The sequence below is a fragment of the Dermochelys coriacea genome, chromosome 6 (genome assembly GCF_009764565.3).
Source record: "Dermochelys coriacea isolate rDerCor1 chromosome 6, rDerCor1.pri.v4, whole genome shotgun sequence".
NCBI lineage: Eukaryota > Metazoa > Chordata > Testudines > Dermochelyidae > Dermochelys > Dermochelys coriacea.
The window spans coordinates 30,966,965-30,991,675 of NC_050073.1; the positions used below are offsets into that span (position 1 = coordinate 30,966,965).

The window sequence follows — 24,711 nt, forward strand, 5'->3', positions numbered from 1 at the left end:
ATTCAAGCCTAAGTTAATTGTATCCAGTTTGCAAATTATTTCCAATTCAGCAGTCTCTCGTTGGAGTCTGTTTTTGAAGTTTTTTTGTTGAAGAATTGCAACTTTTAGATCTATAATTGAGTGACCAAAGAGATTGAAGTGTTCTCCGATTGGTTTTTGAATGTTATAATTCTTGACGTCTGATTTATGTCCATTTATTCTTTTACAGAGAGACTGTCCAGTTTGACCAATGTACATGGCAGAGGGGCATTGCTGGCACATGATGGCATATATCACATTGGTAGATAAATGGACACTGTTCTTCAGACGTTCTTGTCAACTGCTGGAAATGGCCCACCTTGATTATCACTACAAAAGGTTCCCTCCCACCCCCCCGCTCTCCTGCTTTTCTTATCACCATTATTATAACTTGCCTAGTATGAACTCACTCGAAAGTCATCAGTGGAAACTTTCATAAACCAGGTATGTCTCACACATTTCCAGGGAGTTTACATTGCTTTTCAAAAGAGAACAAATTGAATGTATAATGCAAGTCGGAAACCGAACATAACGAATATCTCTACATTAGAAAAAATAAGGGTAGGGAAGAAATGTATGGCTAATTCTTATGGAAAGCATAAGATCAAGACATAAGCAAAACTAGATATTTGTAACCACTGTGTAGAGGTTTTTCAGGATTTTTTTTTAAGTCATATTTACAAAGTACCCTTCTTAGTCCTGGTCTACACTACAAAGTTAGGTTGATGTAAGCCACTTTGCGTCAACATAGATGTGCAGGTGCTTACACCTAAAATTGTCTCCCACTGGTGTAAGCACCCCGTTTGCAGCAAGGCAGCAACATCAACTCGCTGAATAGCATTGAGCCATGTTCGACATATTAATGGCAACACTATATAAGTGTACAGACTGCATTACTCATATCAACCCTAACAGTCCTCCAGCAGCTGTCCCACAATGCCTGACACTAACTGCTCTGGTCACATTCGCAAATTCCAATTCCCAGGGTCATGGAGATTGGAACCCCATGGATTTTTAAAATATCTTTTCCTGATTGCACAGCTTGGTGAGCACACCTAGCAGCTGTCCACTGTTGTGTGCAACTGCCCAACCAATCTTGCTGGCAACATGCTTCAGACACACTCTGGCATGCAATAGACAGGAGATCTTAGATCTCCTAGGCATGTGGGGAGAAGAGGCTGTGCAGGCACAACTATAGATCAGCTGCAGAAACATGGACATTTATGAGCAGATTGCACAGAGGAAGCGAGAGAAGAGGTATGACAGGAATCAGCAGCAGTGCCACATGAAAGTGAAGGAATTGTGGCAGGCCTACCAGAAGGCCACAGAAGTCAACAGTCGATGTGGTGCCAAGCCACAGACTTGCCACTTTTACAAAAAAAAGAGCGGCATGCCCTACTTTGCCACCTCTACCCCACATACCCCGGGTACACTGCTTTTCACTCCCCTGTTGCATTAGGCAGGGGATGTGGAACAGATAGTTTATGTACAAAGGGATATCCCTTTGAGGTACTCTGCAATCCTTTCCTGAAGATTTCTATTGATGGCAGCCTTATTTCTTCCTCCGTGGTAGGACACTTTCCCATGGCAGTCCGTGATGACTTCAGCAGGCACCAGTGCAGTAAATAGAGTGGTTGCATATGGACTAGGTGGCTTTGGGACACCAGCAGCAGCTGTGCTCTGTGTCTTTGTTACCATCAGGAGTGAGATATCAGCTAAAATCACCAACGCTCATGGAAAATTTGTTTTTGCTGTGAGGGGTGGTCTTTTTGGTGTGGCTTGTGTTTCCCAGATTAACAGGACGTAGGTGGGAAGGCTATGACAGATACAGAGGCAGCTGTAGGAGTGACTCCTGTAGTGGAAAACACAATGAGGATGACTGGATGTGGAAGCTGTGGTATGTACATGATCCTGGAGGGGTGACTTGGTAAGAGTTTTTTCTGCATGAAATGCCGTCTGATAGAGCTGATGGAGGAAAAGATCCGAGGACTGGAGATGAGGTGGAAAGTCTGGTTGAGTTTAGGAAGGGGTTTGAGCAGATGATGGAGCAAAGACATGAGGTATCTGAAGGGAATAGCTCAGACTTGCAGATGGAAGCAAGGCTGGTGAATTTTGAGGGGAGACTGGGTGAGGAAAGTGGTCAGTGGAAGCATGTGACTAAAAGAACCAGGCAGAGGAAAAGACAGGCTAGTGAAGAAGAAATAGAGCTTAGGAACAGGTTTGCAGAGTTGGAAAATGAAGAAGGGGCTCAGCAGGTAGTTGCTGAAGGTGGAAGGGCAAGGAAGAGGAGAAGAGAGGCTAGTCCTATAGGAAAAGGGGAAGAGTCACATTACACCAAATATGGGCCCCAGAAGGATACAGGATGGGTTGAAGAGGATTATAAAGGAAAATAGGAATGGAAAGAACTTGCAGCCAGAGGGAACAGGGGAAAGAGACTGAAGAATAGCACTGTCACCAGGAAAAGGCAGGTCTATGTGATCGGGGACTCTTTATTGAGAAGAACAGACAGGCCTGTAACTAGAGCTGATCTAGAGAATAGAAGGGTGTGCTGTCTTCCAGGTGCTAAGATACGGGATGTAGACCTGAGGTTGAAAAGGATCCTAAAGGGAGCGGGAAAGAATCCCCTAATTATCCTTCATGTGGGAACAAATGATACAACTAGATTCTCGCTGGAAAGTATTAAGGGAGACTATGCTAGGCTGGGGAAGACGCTTAAGGAAATGGAGGCTCAGGTGATCTTTAGCGGGATCCTGCCTGTTCCTAGAGAAGGGCAACAAAGGTGTGACAAGATTATGACTGTCAACAGATGGCTTAGGCAGTGGTGCTATAAGGAGGGCTTTGGGATGTATGGCCACTGGGAAGCATTCATGGACAAAGGACAGTTCTCTCGGGATGGACTTCATCTGAGTAGGGAAGGAAATAGAATTCTAGGATGGAGGCTGGCACAACTGATAAAGAGAGTTTAAACTAGGAATTTGGGGGAGATGGTTGGGAGATGTCCAGGTAATCTCCACACCAGATTTTAGCATTGAGAGGGAAGAAGACGAAGTAAGAAAGGATACAGCCGTGGGTAGGAGAATGTATATAAGGAGCGAGGGCGGTGTGGATACTAGTCTAATAGGTTATACTGGTTGTAAAATGATTGTGCCTAATAGGGTACAAAATGTGAGCGAGGCCAAACAGCAAAAATTAAGATGTTTATACACCAATGCGAGGAGCCTAGGTAACAAAATGGAGGATCTAGAGCTACTGGTGAAGGAAGTGAAACCAGATATTATAGGGATAACAGAAACATGGTGGAATAGTAGTCATGACTGGACTACAGGTATTGAAGGGTATGTGCTGTTTAGGAAAGACAGAAACAAAGGTAAAGGGGGTGGAGTAGCATTGTATATCAATGATGAGATAGAATGTAAAGAAATAAGAAGTGATGCAATGGATAAGACAGAGTCCGTCTGGGCAAAAATTACATTGGGGAAGATAACTAGTAGAGCCTCTCCTACGATAGTGCTTGGGGTGTGCTATAGACCTCTGGGATCTACTTTGGATATGGATAGAGCCCTTTTTAATGTTTTTAATAAAATAAATACTAATGAAAACTGCGTGATCATGGGAGACTTTAACTTCCCAGATATAGACTGGAGGACCAGTGCTAGTAATAATAATAGGGCTCAGATTTTTCTAGATGCGATAGCTGATGGATTCCTTCATCAAGTAGTTGCTGAACGGACTAGAGGGGATGCCATTTTAGATTTAATATTGGTGAGTAGCGAGGACCTCATAGAAGAAATGGTTGTAAGGGGATAATCTTGGCTCAAGTGATCATGAGCTAATTCAGTTCAAACTGAACGGAAGGATTAACAAAAATAAATCTGCAACTAGATTTTTTTATTTCAAAAGGGCTGACTTTCAAAAATTAAGGAAATTAGTTAGGGAAGTGGATTGGACTGAAGAACTTATGGATCTAAAGGTAGAGGAGGTCTGGGATTACTTTAAATCAAAGCTGCAGAAGCTATCGGAAGCCTGTATCCCAAGAAAGGGGAAAAAATTCATAGGCAGGAGTTGTAGACCAAGCTGGATGAGCAAGCATCTTAGAGAGGTGATTAAGAAGAAGCAGAAAGCATACAGGGAGTGGAAGATGGGAGGGATCAGCAAGGAAAGCTACCTTATTGAGATCAGAACGTGTAGGGATAAAGTGAGACAGGCTAAAAGTCAAGTAGAGTTGGACCTTGCAAAAGGAATTAAAACCAATAGTAAAAGGTTCTATAGCCATATAAATAAGAAGAAAACTAAGAAAGAAGAAGTGGGGCCACTAAACACTTAGGATGGAGAGGTGGATACGGATAATCTAGGCATGGCCCAATATCTAAACAAATACTTTGCCTCAGTCTTTAATAAGGCTAAAGAGGATCTTAGGGATAATGGTAGCATGACAAATGGGAATGAGGATATGGAGGTAGATATTACCATATCTGAGGTAGAAGCGAAACTCAAACAGCTTAATGGGACTAAAATCGGGGGGTCCAGATAATCTTCATCCAAGAATATTAAAGGAATTGGCACCTGAAATTGCAAGCCCATTAGCAAGAATTTTTAATGAATCTGTAAACTCAGGAATTGTACTGAATGATTGGAGAATTGCTAATATAGTTCCTATTTTTAAGAAAGGAAAAAAAGTGATCCGGGTAACTACAGGCCAGTTAGTTTAACATCTGTTGTATGCAAGGTCCTGGAAAAAATTTTGAAGGAGAAATTAGTTAAGGACATTGAAGTCAATGGTAAATGGGACAAAATACAACATGGTTTTACAAAAGGTAGATCGTGCCAAACCAACCTGATCTCCTTCTTTGAGAAAGTAACAGATTTTTTAGATAAAGGAAACACAGTGGATCTAATTTACCTGGATTTCAGTAAGGCGTTTGATACCGTGCCACATGGGGAATTATTAGTTAAATTAGAGAAGATGGGGATCAATATGAACATCAAAAGGTGGATAAGGAATTGGTTAAAGGGGAGACTGCAACGGGTCCTATTGAAAGGCGAACTCTCAGGCTGGAGGGAGGTTACCAGTGGAGCTCCTCAGGGATCAGTTTTGGGACCAATCTTATTTAATCTTTTTATTACTGACCTTGGCACAAAAAGTGGGAGTGTGCTAATAAAGTTTGCAGATGATACAAAGCTGGGAGGTATTGCCAATTCAGAGAAGGATCAGGATATTATACAGGAGGATCTGGATGACCTTGTAAACTGGAGTAATAGTAATAGGATGAAATTTAATAGTGAGAAGTGTAAGGTTATGCATTTAGGGATTAATAACAAGAATTTTAGTTATAAGTTGGGGACGCATCAATTAGAAGTAATGGAAGAGGAGAAGGACCTTGGAGTATTGGTTGATCATAGGATGACTATGAGCTGCCAGTGTGATATGGCTGTGAAAAAAGCTAATGCGGTTTTGGGATGCATCAGGAGAGGCATTTCCAGTAGGGATAAGGAGGTTTTAGTACCATTATACAAGGCACTGGTGAGACCTCACCTAGAATACTGTGTGCAGTTCTGGTCTCCCATGTTTAAAAAGGATGAATTCAAACTGGAGCAGGTACAGAGAAGGGCTACTAGGATGATCTGAGGAATGGAAAACTTGTCTTATGAAAGGAGACTTAAGGAGCTTGGCTTGTTTAGCCTAACTAAAAGAAGGTTGAGGGGAGATATGATTGCTCTCTATAAATATATCAGAGGGATAAATACAGGAGAGGGAGAGGAATTATTTAAGCTCAGCACCAATGTGGACACAAGAACAAATGGGTATTAACTGGCCACCAGGAAGTTTAGACTTGAAATTAGATGAAGGTTTTTAACCATCAGAGGAGTGAAGTTTTGGAATAGCCTTCCAAGGGAAGCAGTGGGGGCAAAAGATCTATCTGGCTTTAAGATTCTACTTGATAAGTTTATGGAGGAGATGGTATGATGGGATAATGGGATTTTGGTAAGTAATTGATCTTTAAATATTCAGGGTAAATAGGCCTAATCCCCTGAGATGGGATATTAGATGGATGGGATCTGAGTTACCCAGGAAAGAATTTTCTGTAGTATCTGGCTGGTGAATCTTGCCCATATGCTCAGGGTTTAGCTGTTTGCCGTATTTGGGGTCGAGAAGGAATTTTCCTCCAGGGCAGATTGGAAGAGGCCCTGAAGGTGTTTCGCCTTCCTCTGTAGCATGGGGCACGGGTCATTTGATGGAGGATTCTCTGCTCCTTGAAGTCTTTAAACCACGATTTGAGGACTTCAATAGCTCAGACATAGGTGAGGTTTTTCGTAGGAGTGGGTGGGTGAGATTCTGTGGCCTGCGTTGTTCAGGAGGTCGGACTAGATGATCAGAATGATCCCTTCTGACCTTAGTATCTATGAATCTATGAAAATAGTGCCGATCTTCAGTGCCATGGTCCTATATTCACAGTTTTACACAACCGAGCTATTCCCTCCTCATTTTCCTCATTTCTGGTGGGTTGTATTCACTGTGGCTGATGCTGAGAGTGGTGCCGTGCACTAGCACTCTGAAGCAGGTGTCAATAGTCACGTCTTGTTTAACACTTCAGAGGGGGCAAGGAAAGGGAGTTCTGAACCTTAACGTTTGCTTTCTGTTAGGACTATGCTGACAATGGTACCTCTGTGTGTTCTATCTAAAGCTGCTGCTGTTGTAGCTTTGAGGGTTTCCCCCTCCACACATGTGGAAGTCAGATAAGGAGAAAAAAAAAAGAGGACGACTCGGGATGACACGTTCCATGAGACTCTGCAAACCAATGCTGCCTCAGACTGCAAGCAGAGAGTCTGGAGGGTGAATATTTCAAGCTGTTTGGAAAAGGAAAAGAGCTGACAGAAAAAAGCCTCAGAAGTCCCAGCAGGAAAAGGAGAGGGAGATGCCCCAGGACAAAATGGGGCTTCTCCAGCAACAAACACAGATCCTGTAGATTCTTGGGGACCTACAGGTTCAACAATTCCTAGCCTTCCTTTGCAATCATGGAGAACTCCAGTATAGCACCTCCCCACACCCTGCCTCAATATTCCCCATGGCACCAAGGACTGCTGCACTACTCCTGCCACTTCAGAGAAGGAGACGCTAAGGACAATCACAGCTTCAGATACAGTGACCTGAGGAAGCCACAGTTACTGTATGTGTAGCCAAAGTGAACATGTTAAGATCTGTTCCATTAATTTATTAGAGGTTTTTTTATGTATTTGCTTTTAAATTGCACAGATATTTTGGACTGGTCTTGTTATTCAAAATTCTATTCATCTTTATTAGTTCCCAGCATACACTGCAGAATGCCTAGAGGTACTGAAAGCACCCACTTGTTATTGTGCAGTGTGACAGAACTCAAAGGGTCAGTGACAGTGTAATCATCATCATCAATGTACAACAAGCATCACACAATTAATAGGCACATTGACAGTGTTATATTCATAGATGTACAGCAAGCCCCATGGAGTTCCTAACAGACCTCAAAAGTGCATGGCCAGGGTGCATGGCCACCCTCCAGCACAATGCACTACTGGGGCACACTGTTAAAGTGACTTTCAAGCTATCCCTCAGCTGTGTAGCTCCACACTGAGCTCTTCTAATAGCCCTTGTGTCTGGTTGTTCAAACTTGGCAGACAGCCGCTTCATGACTGCTCTCTACCTCAGCAGTAACATTTCCCAAGTTGTCTCATCAATATTATGCAGGACATGGCAGGCAGCTATAACCATTGGGATATTTTTCCCACTGAGATCCAATCATCTGAGTAAACACCAGTGTCTCTTCAGTATACCAATAACACATTGAACTGTCATTCTGCCACCTGCTATGCTGGTAGTTGAATCTTTCCTTGGTGCTCTCAGAGAGGCTGGTCTACAGTTTGATGAGCCAGGGGAGCAAGAGGCTTGGATCCCCCAGGATCACCAGTGGCATTTCAACATTGCCAATGGTAAATCTACTGGGTGGGAAAGAAAGTCTCTGTTTGTAACTTTCTGAACAGTCCTGTGTTCTAAAATATGCACGTGTCATATACCTTCCCTGACCAGCCAAGACTGATGTTAGTGAACTATCCTCAGTGATCTACCAATGCATGCATAACAACAATAGAAAAGTAGCCCTATCTGCTGATGTACTCTGGGGCACAGTGGGCTGCTACCAAAATAGGGATATGCTTGCCATCTATTGCTCCACTGCAGTTCTGGATCCCCACTGCTGCAAATCCATCCACTATGTCCTGCCCATTGCCAAGAGCCATAGTCCTGCACGGCAGAAGACTAATCAATGGCTCTGCACACTGTAGGGTGATCAGATAGTAAGTATAAAATATCAGGATGGGGGTGGGGCAGTAAAAGGTGCCTATATAAGAAAAAGCCCTCAAAATTGGGACTATCCCTATAAAAATCAGGATATCTGGTCACCCTAGCACACTTGCATGACAACAGCCCCCACAGTGGATCTTCCAGCTCCAAAATGATTAGCCATGGACTGTTAGCAAACCAGCATTGCAAGTTTACACAGTGTGATTGCCACTTGCTTCTCCATGGTCAGTGCAGCTCTCATTCTGGTGTCCCAAGGCTGGAGGGTGGGGGTGAGCTCAGCACATAGATCCAGGAACATGGCCTTTTGCATCTGAACATTCTGCAGTCACTGCTCATCATCCCAACCCCACATTACATTACAGTGTTTGTTTCTCGGGCCCAGAAGCGGTGCTCCACTATCTGCAGCTGCTCTGTGAATGCCACCAACAACCTTGAATTGGTTTTCGCTATGTCCCACAGCAATTGATCCTCCATGAATTTGTCATGTTCCCCGCCAATTAGGTTCTTCTTGCTGCTCTGCAAATACCAAAGGATTGTACACCCCGTGTTTGCAACACTTGTGACAATAACGCAGAGCTGTGCACATTCCAAGCTTCTGTCAGAGATTGTGGACAGCGAGGAGCGCCATTCAGGTTCATGGGGTTTTTTGTTTTGTTTTTTTTAAAAAAAAGGTGTGAAAATTATGGGATATGAATGACATTATTGGATGGAGAAGTTGTATGATGGGAACTTGAGTCTTAGCACCCTTGCATGACTCATTTCTGTTCCACCTTGCATCATCAAAAGTTGGCAAAAGATAATGAGCTGAATGGTGGTGAGTTGCACACTGGGATAACTTCCCATAGTGTACCACACTCTGTGCATTGAAAAAAGCACTCTTGGTGAGTGCGTGCAGCACTGACGCAAAAAGCCAAATATACATGTGTATGAGCTATATACTAACTGTGGCAGCTTTTATGTTGATGTAACTTGTGTCAGCCAAAGTTTGTAGCATAGACATGGCCTTAACTTATTTCAAACCACTAGTTTCAAACCACTTTCCCTATTCTCTGCTCTCTTTTCAGTTTGCTTCCTCCATGAACCACATACTGGATCAGCATCTAGTTGCATGCTAAGAAATCCAGGTTGATGAGTGCCATTTATTAAACATGGAAGAGATACATGCTAAATCTAAAGGCCAGTCTGAGGGGATGTGTAAGCTGGCCAGCTTCCCCTACGGTTGGAAACTGGAGAACACCAAAGGAAAATTTTAAACATTTATCACAAATTTATTATTATGAGGGGCATCAAATTCTAGCTCATCCAAGAGTTCTGTTTGATCAAAATCCAGCCCTGTTATCCAATATTTAAAAATAAGGCTATTTGCATGATAGTGATCAAGTCCTGCAAAACAAAAGAATTTCAGGTTCAGAAGGAAAGTAATCAAGAAATCCATGCAAAGTGTAAGAAGATTTTGTTTTCATGCCCACATAACTTGGCCCACATCACGTAGTAATGAAGTTACATGTTAATTTCTCAATTTAATCATTTCCCTGCCATTACTGGGGCCCAGGCACCGGGCCTCCTCAGTCCATCCTAGTCTGTCCCTGCAAAAGATAATTGTCTAGTCTCCTGTGGGCTGTAATACTTTGGTCTAATTTCAGTTGTTGGGTTTAGCATGAAGGTTCTGGGAGGTGTTGGTTGCCTGCAATATGCAGAACGTCAAATTAGATATCTGGTGGTCCCTTCTGGCCTTAAACTCTATGACTCTACAGGTAGCCAACAAATACTAGGGAAGTTCACAGTTTACTACATAACAGACTGAGTACTTAATTATACTAATTACAGAGTATCTCTAAATTACAGACATAAGTAAGGATGCCAGAGTACCTACTTTTTATCCATATTATTTTAAAACTCCCATTTTGAGAAAATATATAAGCATTAGGTAGGTTCAGGCTTGCCTTATATCAATTTTGCTAAGTGCTCCAAATGTACATATATAGATTTGTTACAGTTACTACTAGATACTAAATGCATTGTAATAATTGGGTCCTAATGGTGAGCTCAACTGTAAAAAGTGGAAGTTCGTAAGATATCACAATAATCTCTAAGAACAAATGTTGATGGGAAAAGGCTCAAAAAGTGGGACAGAAAGGCTTTTTAGTCTAATCAAAAAGGCCTAATGATATAATTCAAGGACTGTGTTAAGATCACTCTTGGTAAACAACAAAAGCATGAAACCAGAATACAAGAAACTAAAATTGGTGTGTTGGAAATCAGGCCTCATTGGTGGACAAAATAATGAGGGGATGGGTTATTCCACCCACCACTCCCTTTTCAGGTCCTTATTAAAAAAAACAAACAAACAAAAAACAAAAAAAAACTTTGGGGAGAAAATCTGGCTACTGAGCAAACATCACCATCATGGCTGGCATACCACCCCTCCGCCTAGTCTCCTGGGATCCCAGACCTTCTTCTTCCTAATCCTAAAAGAGGTCTTGGTTAGACTGGGCCAGAAAGAGGACCCAGAGGACATCACCACCTCTACCAGCTCTGGATGAATCCCAGCCACCACCTGGGATGTGACACACTCTCTCTCACTCACACTCACATCCTCTTCTTTGTGTGTTCTTTTCCTTCCCCACCTTATTTCTTCTCTCATATCACACTTTTTTTTTTGTCATGTAAGAATCTGGCCTAGTCAACTAAGGGTATGTAAAACCTGGCAGAGTTACAGCACTACTCAGAGAGCACTGAAGGGAAACAGTGGTTGTGTGTTCACACTGTCAGCTGCCTGCGCAATAGCGTGTTCACACTTGCGGCACTTGCAGCAGTATCCGGAGCAGTGCACTCTGGGCAGCTATCCCACTGAGCATCTCTTCCTCTTCTGCCGCTATGAATTGTGGGAAGGCGGAGGGGGTTGCAGGGCATTCTGGATCCTGTCCCAAAGCCCTGTGATGCATTGCTTTGCATCCCAGCAACCCCTGTGCTTCCATCCGCATTTGGTGCCATCTTTCAACGGTTTGTGTATTGAGTGCTGTGCCTCTTAGGTCTGCAGGAATGGATCCCGCACGGTTGACCAATATGCTGCTTGCTCTCACCAACGTCACGAGTGGCAGTGGAGTTATTCCTTAAACTACAAAGGCAAGAGGAGTGCGACATTGATCTTGCCACGCGTAGTAGCTATGACAGAAGATTGCTTGTGGCATTCTCGGAGATGCTGACCACAGTGGAACGCCAATTTCTGGACTTGGGAAACAAGCACTGAATGGTGGGATCACATCGTCATGCATGTCTGGGATGATGAGCAGTAGCTGCAGAACTTTCGGATGAGTAAAGCCACATTCATGGGACTGTGTGATGAGTTCACCCCAGCCCTGCAGCGCAAAGACACGAGAATGAGAGCTGCCCTGTCATTGGAGAAACGCGTAGCAATTGCACTGTGGAAGCTGGCTACTCCAGACTGCTACTGATTAGTCACTAACCAGTTTGGAGTGCAAGTTGACCATTGGACTTGTGTTGACAGAAGTGTGCAGGGCCATTAATTGCATCCTGCTCCGAAAGACTAACTCTGAGCAACGTGCATGACATTGTGGATGGCTTTGCACAAAACTAGGCTTCCCTAACTGCAGAGTGGGGATAGATGGCATGCATATTCCATTTTGGCACCAGATCTCCTAGCCATCAAGTACATTAATTGGAAAGGGTATTTCTCAATGGTTCTCCAGGTGCTTGTGGATCACCATGGGTGTTTCACAGACATTAACACAGGCTGGTCTGGAAAGGTACATGATGCACGCATCTTTCAGAACACTGGCCTGTTCGGGAAGCTGCAAGCAGGGACTTTCTTCCCAGAGCAGAAGATCAACTTCCCCTACAGTGAGATGCCCATTGTGATCCTGGGAGACCCCGCCTACCCCTTAATGCTAGGTTTATGAAGCCGTACATGGGACACCTTGACAGCAGCAATGAGCAGTTCAACCACAGGCTGAGCAACTGCAGAATGGCTGTTGAGTGTGCTTTTGCCCATTTAAAGGCACACTGGCACTGCCTATATGGAGGCTGGACCTGGCCAATGACAATATTCCTATGCTTATAGTCGCGTGCTGTACGCTCCGTAATATTTGTGAAGGAATGGGTGAAAGCTTCACTCAGGGCTGGACCACTGAGGCTCACTGTCTGGAGGCTGAATTTGAACAGCCAGAGACTAGGGCTATTAGAGGTGCACAGTGTGGGGCCATAAGGACCAGGGATGCCAAGAGGTAGCAATTTGAAGCTGAAAGCCACTAATATTTGTTGCTGTGCTTGTAATGCTAGGAGGTGATTGCGATTGGTGCAGATGATGCACTATAAAGGTGTAAGAAATTTGTCTGTTGCTTTGCAGGGCTCTGTTTGCTTTCAATTAATGGAATAAAGATTGCTTTCAAACCAACACAATTCTTTTATTAAAAAACAACAACTGGAGGAGAGAGACAAACAAACAAAAAAATACATCAGCACTGAGGGGGATGGGAGAAGGGAAAAGGTGGGGTCCCGGGATGGTTAAAGATTTGTGTATGTCCAGGTATCATATCCAACCTTCTCCTTTGGAGTACAGTGCAGTGGGTACCCAAGCCTGCTTTCTGTAACCCTCCTGCCCACAACATCTTGCTTCAGCAATTCCCAAAAATCAAAGCCACTTACCAGGGGCCTCCTCTCCTGTTTGCACTTTGCCAAGATCCGACATCTGTGACTGGATAGCCTTCTCCAGGGTAGAAAAGAGCTCCTGGCTGCATGTATCTCTGACCTCCGAGTCATCCTCGGCCTCTGGGTACCCCACTTCCCCAAGATTTCCTCCTTCTGGTTCGGTTCACTCTTGACTGGCACGCAAGCCACCAAAGTATCCATAGTGGCCTTCGCAGTGGAGGTGGGGTCATTGCCGAGTATTGCGTCCAGCTCTTTGTAGAGCTGGCACCTCTTCATTGAGCTGGCAGCTCGTGGGCACAGCACTGGAGCAGCTGTTTGCCTCCCTCACCTTTGGTAGGCGTTCCACAGCTCCTTCACTTTGACCCTGCACTGAAGCGTGTCCCGGTCATGGCCCCTTTCTGTTACGCATTGTGAAATCTGTCCATTGGTATCGTAATTCCTATGGCTGGAGTGCAGCTTGGACTGGACAGCTTCCTTTCCCCAAATGCCGATGAGGTCCAGCAGCTTGGCACTGCTCCAAGCGGGGGATCGCCTGGTGTGTGGAGCAGGCATGGTCACCTGGAAAGATGTGATGAGACCACTGCAAGCATCACCGAGCAAACAGGAAGGGGACTTTCAAAATGTATGGGGTGGGGATGACTGTTGGTCACTTGACATCAGGGCAGTAGAGTTCAAACCGATGAACAGAGAGGCGAAAACAGGCATTGTGGTACACCTCCCGGAGGCCAATCATAGCGCTGTAATTGACCAGGGTGTCTACACTGGCACCGCAGCGCTGTACCCCCAGCACAGAAAACTCTATGCCTCTCGTTGGGTAGGGTGTTGGTTTTTGGTTTTTTGTTTTTTTGTTTTTTTTAAATAAGCAGTGCTGTAACTGCGCAGTTTCTGCACACGAAGTGGCTTGGCAGTGTGTACACCTCAGGAGTTACAGCGCAGAAAGCTGCTTTAGTGCACAGAAACTTGCCAGTGTAGATAAGGCCTAGGACTATATATTTTGCAATACTGCTGTAAGCCTGTGACCAGAGAAGCAGTCAATTGCAATACCTTAACCAGCCTGATGCTGGTACAAGTTTGCCATGTCTTGGCATGGCTGATAAGACTGTGTGCTGTGCCTTTGTTTTTCAAGCAGTGGGAGGAATGGACTTTAACAACAACTCCAAGCCATTTGAACTAGCTTCTTTTCTCCCCACAAAAAGGACAATTACCATCTTTAACATCACCTAAAAGAGAGAGTGTCAAATAAGGGGGTTTTCCTTCTAAAAACTCTCTCCAGCTAAAGGGAAGGGGAGCAAGGGGCGATGCTAAAATGAAATCCTTACTTAATACATTTCAAATGCTTAAACTGTTTTTCCTTCTTTTCTGTATCTTTAATACAAGGTTAAAAGGATTTTTAATGGTGTGTTTGCCACAGTGCTAAGCAAGCTAAGGTCTTCATGAACCAAACACTGAACCTTGTTTAATGCTGGACAGTTAAGGTCATGACTCTTTGGACCCATATAGTCTATCTAAATAAATACAACAGATCTGTGTTTGCCCATAAGCCAGAGAATACTGTAGCACCTACAAGATCAATTTTATCAGGAGGCTAATCAGTAGATTGAATCTTGAATAGAAGTATTCTTGTTCAGTACTTGGCAACTTTAAGAACACAGATTGCCAACTCTGATGCATTCTTATTACCATATCTCTCAACTGTACTTCATCAAAAGGTACGTTACTCAAATTTATCTTTGTCCTTTAATGTATCTGTGTGCTGCAGACTTTGGACACCACACTTTAGCTAAACAGCACATATTGGGATATAATCTGGTACTCTAGAGTGGTCTTTGAAGAATCATCATTAGTGGTCAAGTAAGAGACACAGTGGAGGGTGATGACAGTCACTGAACACTTATGCAATACTTTGCATACTGCTCCCAGATAGATAAAGCTTGTCCTGACTCTCTCTGACTTACTTTCATCTAATATGTTGCTCAATGGAAGAAACAGGAGCAAGTCCTACAGAGCTGACAATTCTACACCAAGCATTTCATCACAGTTCCCTGGTATAAAACTCTTAGGATTTGCATGTTTAATTCCTCATGCATCATGAAAATTCCTCCTAATTCTCCCATGAGAAATAGGATTTACTGCCCTTCTCAGAAGCAGCTGGAAGATCAGCCCACCCAAACCCACAGACCTTGAGGCATTCACTACTTTCACCCACTTCCCTCCCTCCCACCTTTTCATAGCATGGTTACAGTGTTTGGGGCAGACAGGGAACCCACACAGGTTACTGTAAAAATGTATGCAATGACTTGCAATATTTTGTTCCATGGGGTAGGGGGAATTCTGGAGAATGGCTGACATCTCCATCCCCTCCCTACCAATACAAATCCCGAAAAAGGGTTTCCATTAAATCAGGAAAGAGGAGAATGCTACATTCCCTTCCATGTGTCCTCCCCAGCTAGGGTCTGTGAGTTTAGGCTGCCTTTTGCTTACCAGAGTGGAGCATAGGGCACTTGAACTATATACGGGAGCTCTGTCCTAATACATTGACTGCCTTCATCTCCTCAGTCCAACAAGTTTCCTGTCCCAGAAAGGAGTGGCAATGAGCTGTGTCAATTCTTACATCATTTTGAGAATTTTATTGCCATAGCAACTGTGTGTAGGCATTTAAACATAGCAACAGACTTTTTATAGAACTTCCTTGGTTGTCAAAGTCGCATATTCTTTTATTTTCTTAGCAGATGCTCACAGATAAATATAAAAAGATGATAGTACAGTATCTAACCTACAGGGGGGAAAAACCTCTTGTAACTGCATGAAATATTTGTGTAACCTTTGAAGCATATAAACTGTTAGTGCACATTGTGATTTTCTGTACATTTTTATGGATCATTGGAGCAGAAGTTAAAAGTCAGGGTAGATGAGTACCGTATCTATAGCTAATAGTTACAGTAACAAGATATTGTTAATAAAAGCAAAAGTTATTCAGCTTAAAGGTCCAACTACAATGAATTTTAGAAAGAGGAAGGAAATTCTATCAACTCTGACATTTAGTTTTGAAACAGTAGGAGTGTCTTCCTCTTTCGTAAGAGAAGGGGTACTACTTTAATATCTTTTGGGTTAGGTGGGTGCGAAAGTGGCTGTACCCTCCCTTCTCAGTGGCAATGAAAATTCACTGGAGCAGACCCTTAGCTGATGTCAATTGGCATAGCTCTACTGATTTCAATGGAGCTACACTGATTTACAAGATTTTCCCTACTGTATCTTAAGGACCAAACTGCATCTCATCATCATTTACCCTTCTACAATTAAAAAAAAAGTTATTCATCTTTGGTATGGTATTTTTCTTTCAGGTTCTCAGACACTCATTTTTGCAACTGGTCAGTGAAAAAAATACTGCAGTTTAATATAATGCAACTTCTGAACCCATTCCAACACAGGGAAATATCAAGACGCATAATTACAGATTTCCTGAGAAATCCTATGGTATTATTCACCTTTCTGTTATGATTTTATGTCAGCCTTGTATAGACTGGGGTCGTTGATGTTTGCCATTTTACTGACAAACACCATACTAAATCCATTAAACAGGAAATGTAAAAGACTTTTAAAAAAAAGTCAAATTCAACAGGAAATGTCAAAAGCATCTTACAAGTGCAAGGTTTTTAATATTTCAGCAAGTCCTTCTCTTCGGTGTACAGTATCTGAATTTCAGAAAAGAACATTTTAGTGCAATGCTGTATTCAAAAAGTTCCCAAAAGTTTAGCACAGAGGTGTGATATGTACAACTCACATAATACATCCCATTATGTCCACGGTAAGTCTTCCCACCACACAATGATTACTCTTTTGTTGCCATGCTTACTTAGTACTGCTGGAAATAGGTACAATATCTATGGTCTGTGACTGAGACAGTACAAGTTCCAAAACTCCCAGCATGTCATGCAGGGAGTGTACCCTATATCCAAGGATTAGCATTTGACAAATCAAAATTTGCAACTATTTCATTTTCCTCATTCTGCTTTATTGACCACTGTTATTTGTAAGACTTAAATCTACCTCCATCTAAAACAGCAGGCAAAACAATTATGACAACTATCATTCCAGAGAGCAAGATCTGCAGGGAGTTTGTTAAAATGTAATCACCATTCAGAAGTGTCAAGATGATGGGCACTAGTAGAGCTACTATGTGGAGAAGCTTCCATTAAGAACAGTATTTATCCTAGTGCAGAGGATCTGCACAAGAAAGGCCTTATGACCCAGTTAAAACCATAACACGGGGCCTAAGCATTGTATAGACCTTGTGCAGGCCTTCTGCAGTAATATAATTTTCACCAGCTATACTTATTGCCACTAGATTTAGCTGCAACCAGCCACATCATGCCATTTTCATGAGTCCTGAACTTAACTACATTCATTCATCCTTGAAAAAGAAAAATAAGAGCAGTACAGTGGCTAAAATGTCTTCAGCTCTTGTCAAATAAGTCAAGGCTGTGTGTGTATTTTTATACTTTGTGAAAATATTTCCCTTCCCCCTCCACAAATTCTTCTTTGAGTTATGGTTGAACATTTTATTTTTAATTTCTGTGTACAGCAGTTAGGGCACAGTTCACCATTACTAAATATCCTGCTAAATTTCCCAAACAGGAAATGTTAATAATTTATATCTCTCATTTTACGCTACCCTGCTGAGTACACTCCACTGTCCCAGTTAGCCTGTATCACAAGTCAAAAGAAACTGCTAGAACACTCAGAAAAGGGAACCAGTTTGCTTTTTCATTGCAGGGTTTGTTTTTTAAGATTTGAAACAGATGCCACTCTACATACCCTGCTATTCATTGGTGCAAGGGTACAAAGCAAGATGGGTGAAAAATCTCTTTGTTCTTGGCCAAATTCACAGATTTCAGACTCTTATTTCCTCTGTACTGTCATAACCTTCCTTTGTGGTATTCACTAAGGGCTTTCTGCTGCTCAATTGAAGTCAACAGCAGTTTTGCTGTTGAATTCAGTAGTACAGGATTGGAGCCACAGACTCCATGTATAATGTCAGCATTGCAGAACACTTTGCATCATTACATAAGCACAAACAACTTTATTTTTATGACAAGCCCAACCCAAAGCATACATTCTTGTCCTCCTAGACACAGGAGTACAAAACACACTGCAAGTACAACACACACATTTCAGTCTGCAAGCTTTGCAACCAATGAAACTAACTAAATGAATTCTCCAAGAAAGACAGCCTCTTTATGGCTGGATACGTAACTACTCAAAACTCCTATTAACTGAAGAAGAAAACCAAGGATCTGGCCGAATGGACTCCACTGGATTTTATGACACAAGGATAACAGTCAAAAACCATATTCCCTCTTCATTTGCAGGATGAGTATTTCGTATGCATGTAATTTGGATGAATATGTTGTGTAATGTGGTTCTACCATGTAACTTTCTGCACTGACAAGCCACAACAGGACATGCATTTGTATGTTACTGGTGAATTGTGAGGTATAAAATCTTTGGACCTTGTGCCTACAGCCCCCTCCCGCTCCCCCCTCCCCCGAGAAATGCAAAAAATGGCCCACTGACACATATACTGGCATGCTTTATTCAGCTTATTACATTTCAATTTTTATTTTTTAAAATAAAATGTCAATCTTTTTGGGAATTGGGAGTTATAAAATATCTCATTCTACAATGGAAAGACTTCACAGGAGAAGTGCAAGATAAATCAGTAGAGAAAGAATCCTGGCTGCTTCACTCTACTGCAGGAAGAGGTTTTATCTACTTGTGGGCCTGGATTAACCAAACCAAATCCTGTCAGACCTCTGCCCGCCAGTTATATCCTTTCCCTGACAGACACCTATTCCCACCTGAACTGGATTGTCCTCTTCTCTTCAAATCTCAAGATCCTCCTCCCTTCTTCCACAGAAATGAACCCTGCTTCTCAGGAGCAGACTGTCGAATGGAAGCAACTCAGGCAATATTTCAAAACTCTGCATTCATAATCATAGTTCCCCTTAATTTATCAAATGCATATGTGCATAATTAATATAATTAACACACACTATCACTGGTCCTGGACCTCTCTCCACTCATAAACCCCCATCACGGATACCTAGTTTTCAAATAGTCTCTCTCAGATCCACTTCCACAAGGGAGCAGGAGTGAAGGCACCAGCAGGAGATCCTTATTGCCAATCCCCATAGAGGGCCTGAAGGTCAGGAGAGGGGAAGAAAGCTGTGAGATTCCTCTTTCTTTCTGTCCCACAAATCTCAGGAAGAGGCAGCCAGCCCACCAGGTTGCTAGTCTCTCTCCCCCACTCAAAAAGGCTATGGATGTACTTTCCCTTGCCTGGAACTGCAGCAGGTTCTCTTTCTTACTCACATGCCTGAAACCAGGAGTGGGCAGAGAGCAGTGATGAAAAGTGGTTGCAGCCCTTGACTATCTGAACCAACTGATCAGGGCCCAACTTGCTCTGCTTTTCTAAGCACTCTGATACTATAGTGGTGGCAGCATATAAGTACCTAGACAGATGTACAAGACAGATAGATGGAATGAAGTTATAGTGGACAGGAAGAGTAAGATATAGTCTTATACTGAATTTTCTCACTCAGCCCCTGCTCTCTCCCTGTCAGCAGCTGCTGGGTTAGCAGAGCCACCATCCCTGGGAATCTGGGGCTAAAGGGGTACCACACAACCTTTATATGTAAAGGACATGACCCTAGAAAGTACATGCTACCAACTCTTTGGACCAGTTTTCTCCACCAGCTCTCTAATTCCCATTCCCACTAGCTGCCAGCTGGTTCAGGTGTTCTGCAGTATTAGCTGAAAAGTGACTAATATTAGCAGGTTGGCAAGAGGCAGAGAGTCCAGTAGCCCCAACCCTTGGCACCAGTTGCCTCCTGCAATGGTAGCATACTGGATCACTTTCTCTCCCCAACCCCCTCAAATTCATTGGATCAATGGATCCAGCCACTGAGTAGCCATTGGTCCCCTCTCTGCTTGGTGCCTGGATCCATGGACTGTGACTTAGGCTATCACTGACTCCTCCTAAAAAAAATAAATAAATTTTAAAAATGGACAAAATGAAAGGTAATGAGAGATAAAGATGCATGCGGACACCACAGAGTTCTAGGAAGTTTCCTAGAAGGAATATCATCAGTGCCTATAAGTTAGCTCTAAAATAAATAAAGTGCTAAGTTTAGCTACTATATCACAGTCCCCAATTAAAATTAAATCCCCATTAAAATTAAATCCCCAATTAAAATTGTGAATACAGATCCATAGCCTTATGTATCTGTATTGTTATACTAAGTATGATTGTTTTTAATTATAGAGTTATAACAACTATAACTCTGGGTATTACATTATATATTCTTTCTTGATTTACAGTGTATCTGATAACACAACAGTTGACAAGTTGTTATGAAATGCGATATTAACAAAAGATACCTCTGCCCTAGGGGCAAACATAAAAAGATGTTTAAACTGAAAGGTAGAAGTTAGTCCAGTCTACATATGAAGTTATAAATAAAATATGCAATGATCCAAATTTCTTCTATGTATGATCAACAACTGTGAATCATCATGCACACTGAAAGGATATAGATAATGCTACAAGTGAAGATACATGCAAGTCCAATAAATCAGAATAAGGCCCTTTGATACTGGAATATTTTGAAAATTGGAGTTCCCTAAAGTATGTCATTTACTTTTTCTAATGTATTGGATAGTTTCTTACTTTGTGTCACTCACAATATTCAGATGCATTTTGCAGGCTGTATTTTGTCATTTCCATTCATCTAGGTGGCCTAATTATAAAACCTAATAAATGTATTAATTTACAATTTCCAGGAGATTTATTATTAGGGTACTAATAGATACAAGGTCAACATTATCAATGATTTAAAAAAATAGCCACTAATGAAAGACTCAAATTTCAGAGAAAGATAGAAGTGAAGTAAATCATAATGTTTGTAACTGGATCTGAATGTTAAAGCAATTAAGAAATGTTTGCCAGATTCTCTTGAAACAAGATGTAGTGAGCTTTCACTTACAGTATACACAACACCTTCCAATGTCAAACATAAATGAAGTAACTATTTGCAGGAACTCTGTCTATATCCAAAATAAAAATGCTTCTTCTAAATAGCATGAAGCATAAACTAATGTAGGTGTCTATTCTCTCCATGTGTACTCAGTTGCATGGGAATTTTTCACCAGTGGTAATCAGGCTATTTTTTAAAAGCTTGAAATCTAACTCACTAATGAACATTTATATTATGAACATGATTGCTGGCCTAAACTTTCATGACCTCGATCTGAATTCTCATTTACATAATATATTATTGCAACATATTAAGTTTACATATTTCTATCTGAAAAATGCTTAACATGCATATTTTTAAACACAACAACAAGTATTTTTAAAATTTTAATTTAACAAGGAAATGTAACTATCAATAGCTTCAGCACAGACAAACTGAAATTTGAAATATCAGAAATCTCAAATATTGTTTTTTAAATTTGCTGAGTTGGGGAGGCTATTTTTAATAGATATTGAAGAATTACAACAGCTAAGTTAGTTGTAACTTATCAGCATTCGTTTACCCTTACTGGCATTAAAAGCAAACATGTACTAAGTAAAGAAATGGTTCCAGAGACAAGTAGGTAATCCATCAAAATGAGCAACTCTGGTGCATACACTGTTAAAAGAGTGCATGCAAGGAAGAAGACCATACAACTGTGTGCTAAATATAATGAGCTCATTTTAAACATATTTGTCTATAACCATTTCAGGGCACTAGCTAATTATCTCAGATAGCACAATACAGTTACCGACTATTCTGAATCAGGGTTGCATTTTATTACTGATTACCTACCTCTCTTTAGCAAACTTCTATCTAACCAGCAAAGACTTTTCTTTACCCAAAGACTTTTCTGTTCCCAAAACAGTATGCAAGACGAACAGGTCTTGCTACACCCATTTTTTTTTTTTTTTTAGACAGTCAATTTAATGGGGAAAAAAATATCTATCCAAGTAAGTTAAATATCACAACAATGAGGTACTGTACCTTTAAGGAGGAAAAATGGTTCCGTTCTGGTTCACAGATGAAGGATACAGCTTATTCTTGGTTACATAGATTACTTACCTAAAACTGAGTTATTCCTCTTTTTCCCCTCAGGCGAGCCTCTCTCTCACTCTTGGGAGCTTTTACCATTTAAGGTCAATGTTACATCTGGCTCTATTAACTAAGCTGAAGCAGTTTCTAACTCAGAGACCCAAGACAGTCAGCAGACTAACATTAGAAGAGAGTTTCAATTTAAAGTAACTCTTCAGAAAGCCCCTTTCTTCTGACTCCGAGAGAGTGGTAGAATAAAAGGCTTTCCTGATTCTGGCTTAAGCCTCAGAGCAAAAAGACACAGATAACCCCATTAACATTCTCCGAGTTCACTGAACGTGAGGATCTACTTACTCATTTCTGAATAACTGATTAAAATGGGCAAGTGGGAAGAACAGATGAAATACGATTTTCATCGTAATGTGTTAACCCTTACTATGAAATTGTACAAAAATAAACATAATTATTTGGAGAAGTTTTTCCTTTGGTTGGTCAGAGGCAGCCTAAATTAAATGACCCACTCAAAAGGCATGTGAACTTGTAAAGAACACTGGCCTCTTTCCAATATTGGGCCCTATTCTCCTCTCACAGAGTATGAGTAACTCCCATTAAAGTCAAGGGGGATTGCTCACATCCTGCAGGGGGAGAATTCTGCCATTACAAGATAATAAATGGTTTCTTTTCAATGTTTATATATTATATATGAGAAGAATTAAGATTTAAAAATCTTAACTCTGCGATCGCCCACAGCTTTTCCTCCAACTGTTGAGTTCCTAATTTTTATTTTTATTACAGTAGCACCCAGATCTGGACCCCATTATATGAGGTGCTATACAAAAATAAAATGGGGGCAAGATGCAAAGAACACAACAGAGGAGCAGGTGGTGAGTGGGGAGATAAGTGTGACAGAAATAACAGCACAAGACTGTACATACTAGCTTGATGTAAAATTTGAAAACTGTATAATTGGAGTTGGTTTAAGTAAACAAGATATAATAATGAATCACTATTAGGCCACCTTCCTAGCCGTTATCATGCAGCAGATGACCATGAACATCATGCGAGAAGTGGGTCATAAAGACAAGGACCTTTGTGAATTTTCCCCATTCTGTCTTCTGGCTTTTCTGACCCTGTCCATATCCAAAGCCCCTATAAACATCTCATTACAAATCCACTAGGTCATCCAATACATCCCTTGCTAGTGTACGTTTCTTATGGTACAGTGGTTTTCAACCTTTTCCATACTGGGACTTTCTGTCTACACAGAACCTTCGTCCCATTTAGCAATATGAGAAGGGGAGAGTGGTTGTGAGCCGCTGACATTTGTTGGGCAATGACCTCCAGGATGAGAACATATGCTATAGTACATTCTACAACACTTGTAAGTTTAGTTCTAAATTAGTCAAGTGATGAGGCTTCCCACCAGGGGCGTTGAAACAGTTTTTATAGTGGGGGTGCTATAAGCCATTGAACAAAACTGCAAACCCTGTATATTATGGAAACCACTTCAAGCCAGGGGGTTCTGCTGCACCCCCAGCACCGCTAGTTCCAGCACCCCTGCTTCCTGGGACTATTCCCTAATATTTAGCCTAAACTTATATTTGCTTAATTTCATACCACTCCATTGCCATTCTCAGAATAAAGTCACTCTATAAGTACAAAGTACTGTTATTACTCCTAATTATATCCCATCAACCATATCAAATTATTTCTCTCCCTCCTTACTGTTCACATCCTTTAGTTACTTAATTTTTTAAGCATTCAAAAACATTTTCCTTGGAATAAAAAAAAAATATCCAAGCCTAGTTTGTGCCATGGCAGACCTGGACTTTTCAGTGGACATTCTATTATTCTGAATCTCAGACATTTTCTGGTTAATACTATGTTGATTTAGGGCAAAATTTTTACACCTGCTCAATAGTGCTCTGAAAGACATAAAACATATTGGGCCAGTCACTATATCATTGTTCTAGCTCTGGTCTTTGAGCCTGACCCAAAGTTCATTGAAGTTAATGGGAGTTTTTCCATTAACTTCAACAGGCTTTGGATTAGGCCCTAAATCCTTTGGGCTCCTGGATGGCTCTCAACCAATCTTTTCTTGCTCTCCCTTGGATAACTATTTTGTTACCCAAAAATGCAAGTGAGGCATGGTGTTGTGTTCTCCAGAAACATAATTTTACATACAGGTTTTCTTCAAGGAAGAGTGATACCGGCCACTTTTGGAATATTTGAGGGGAGATATCTGATCACACCCAGCAACCTGGTGAACCTGTTATGTCTTATCTCTCTGGATTACTCTACTCAGAATGTTCTCATAGTAGCCTTCTCAGCAGCAATAATAATGTCATTAACACTAACGTATTCTCCATTAATATCACCAAATGCTTCATTATTCTTATTCTGAAATATTTCATTGGCTTGTTCAGTGCTTCTTCACGTGTGGGGCCTGACCTGCAAGTGGATCATTATGTGCTCATTCCAACTGATGCCCTGGAAGGTAAGGATTCAGTGTCCCATGACTCTGCCATTATGGAAGCTTTGCAATGTGACCAAGTGCAGCAGGTTTAAACAAAACAAAAAGCT

The 24,711-nt window shown here is 41.7% G+C and overlaps 1 protein-coding gene across 8 annotated transcripts in view; it reads right to left on the reverse strand.

The window, feature by feature from the left end:
- Positions 1–22,545, reverse strand: part of IRAG1 (inositol 1,4,5-triphosphate receptor associated 1) — a 137,666-nt gene extending 115,121 nt beyond the window's left edge. For 2 of the 8 annotated variants that reach the window (XM_043517438.1, XM_043517433.1), the window contains exon 1: positions 22,159–22,540. The gene's annotated coding sequence lies outside the window, so the exon portion shown is untranslated. Of the gene's footprint in view, positions 1–21,888; positions 22,000–22,080 lie in introns of those variants that run through there. The other 6 variants (XM_043517439.1, XM_043517436.1, XM_043517437.1 and 3 more) reach the window with 6 other exon arrangements.
- Positions 22,546–24,711: the final 2,166 nt, after the last annotated feature.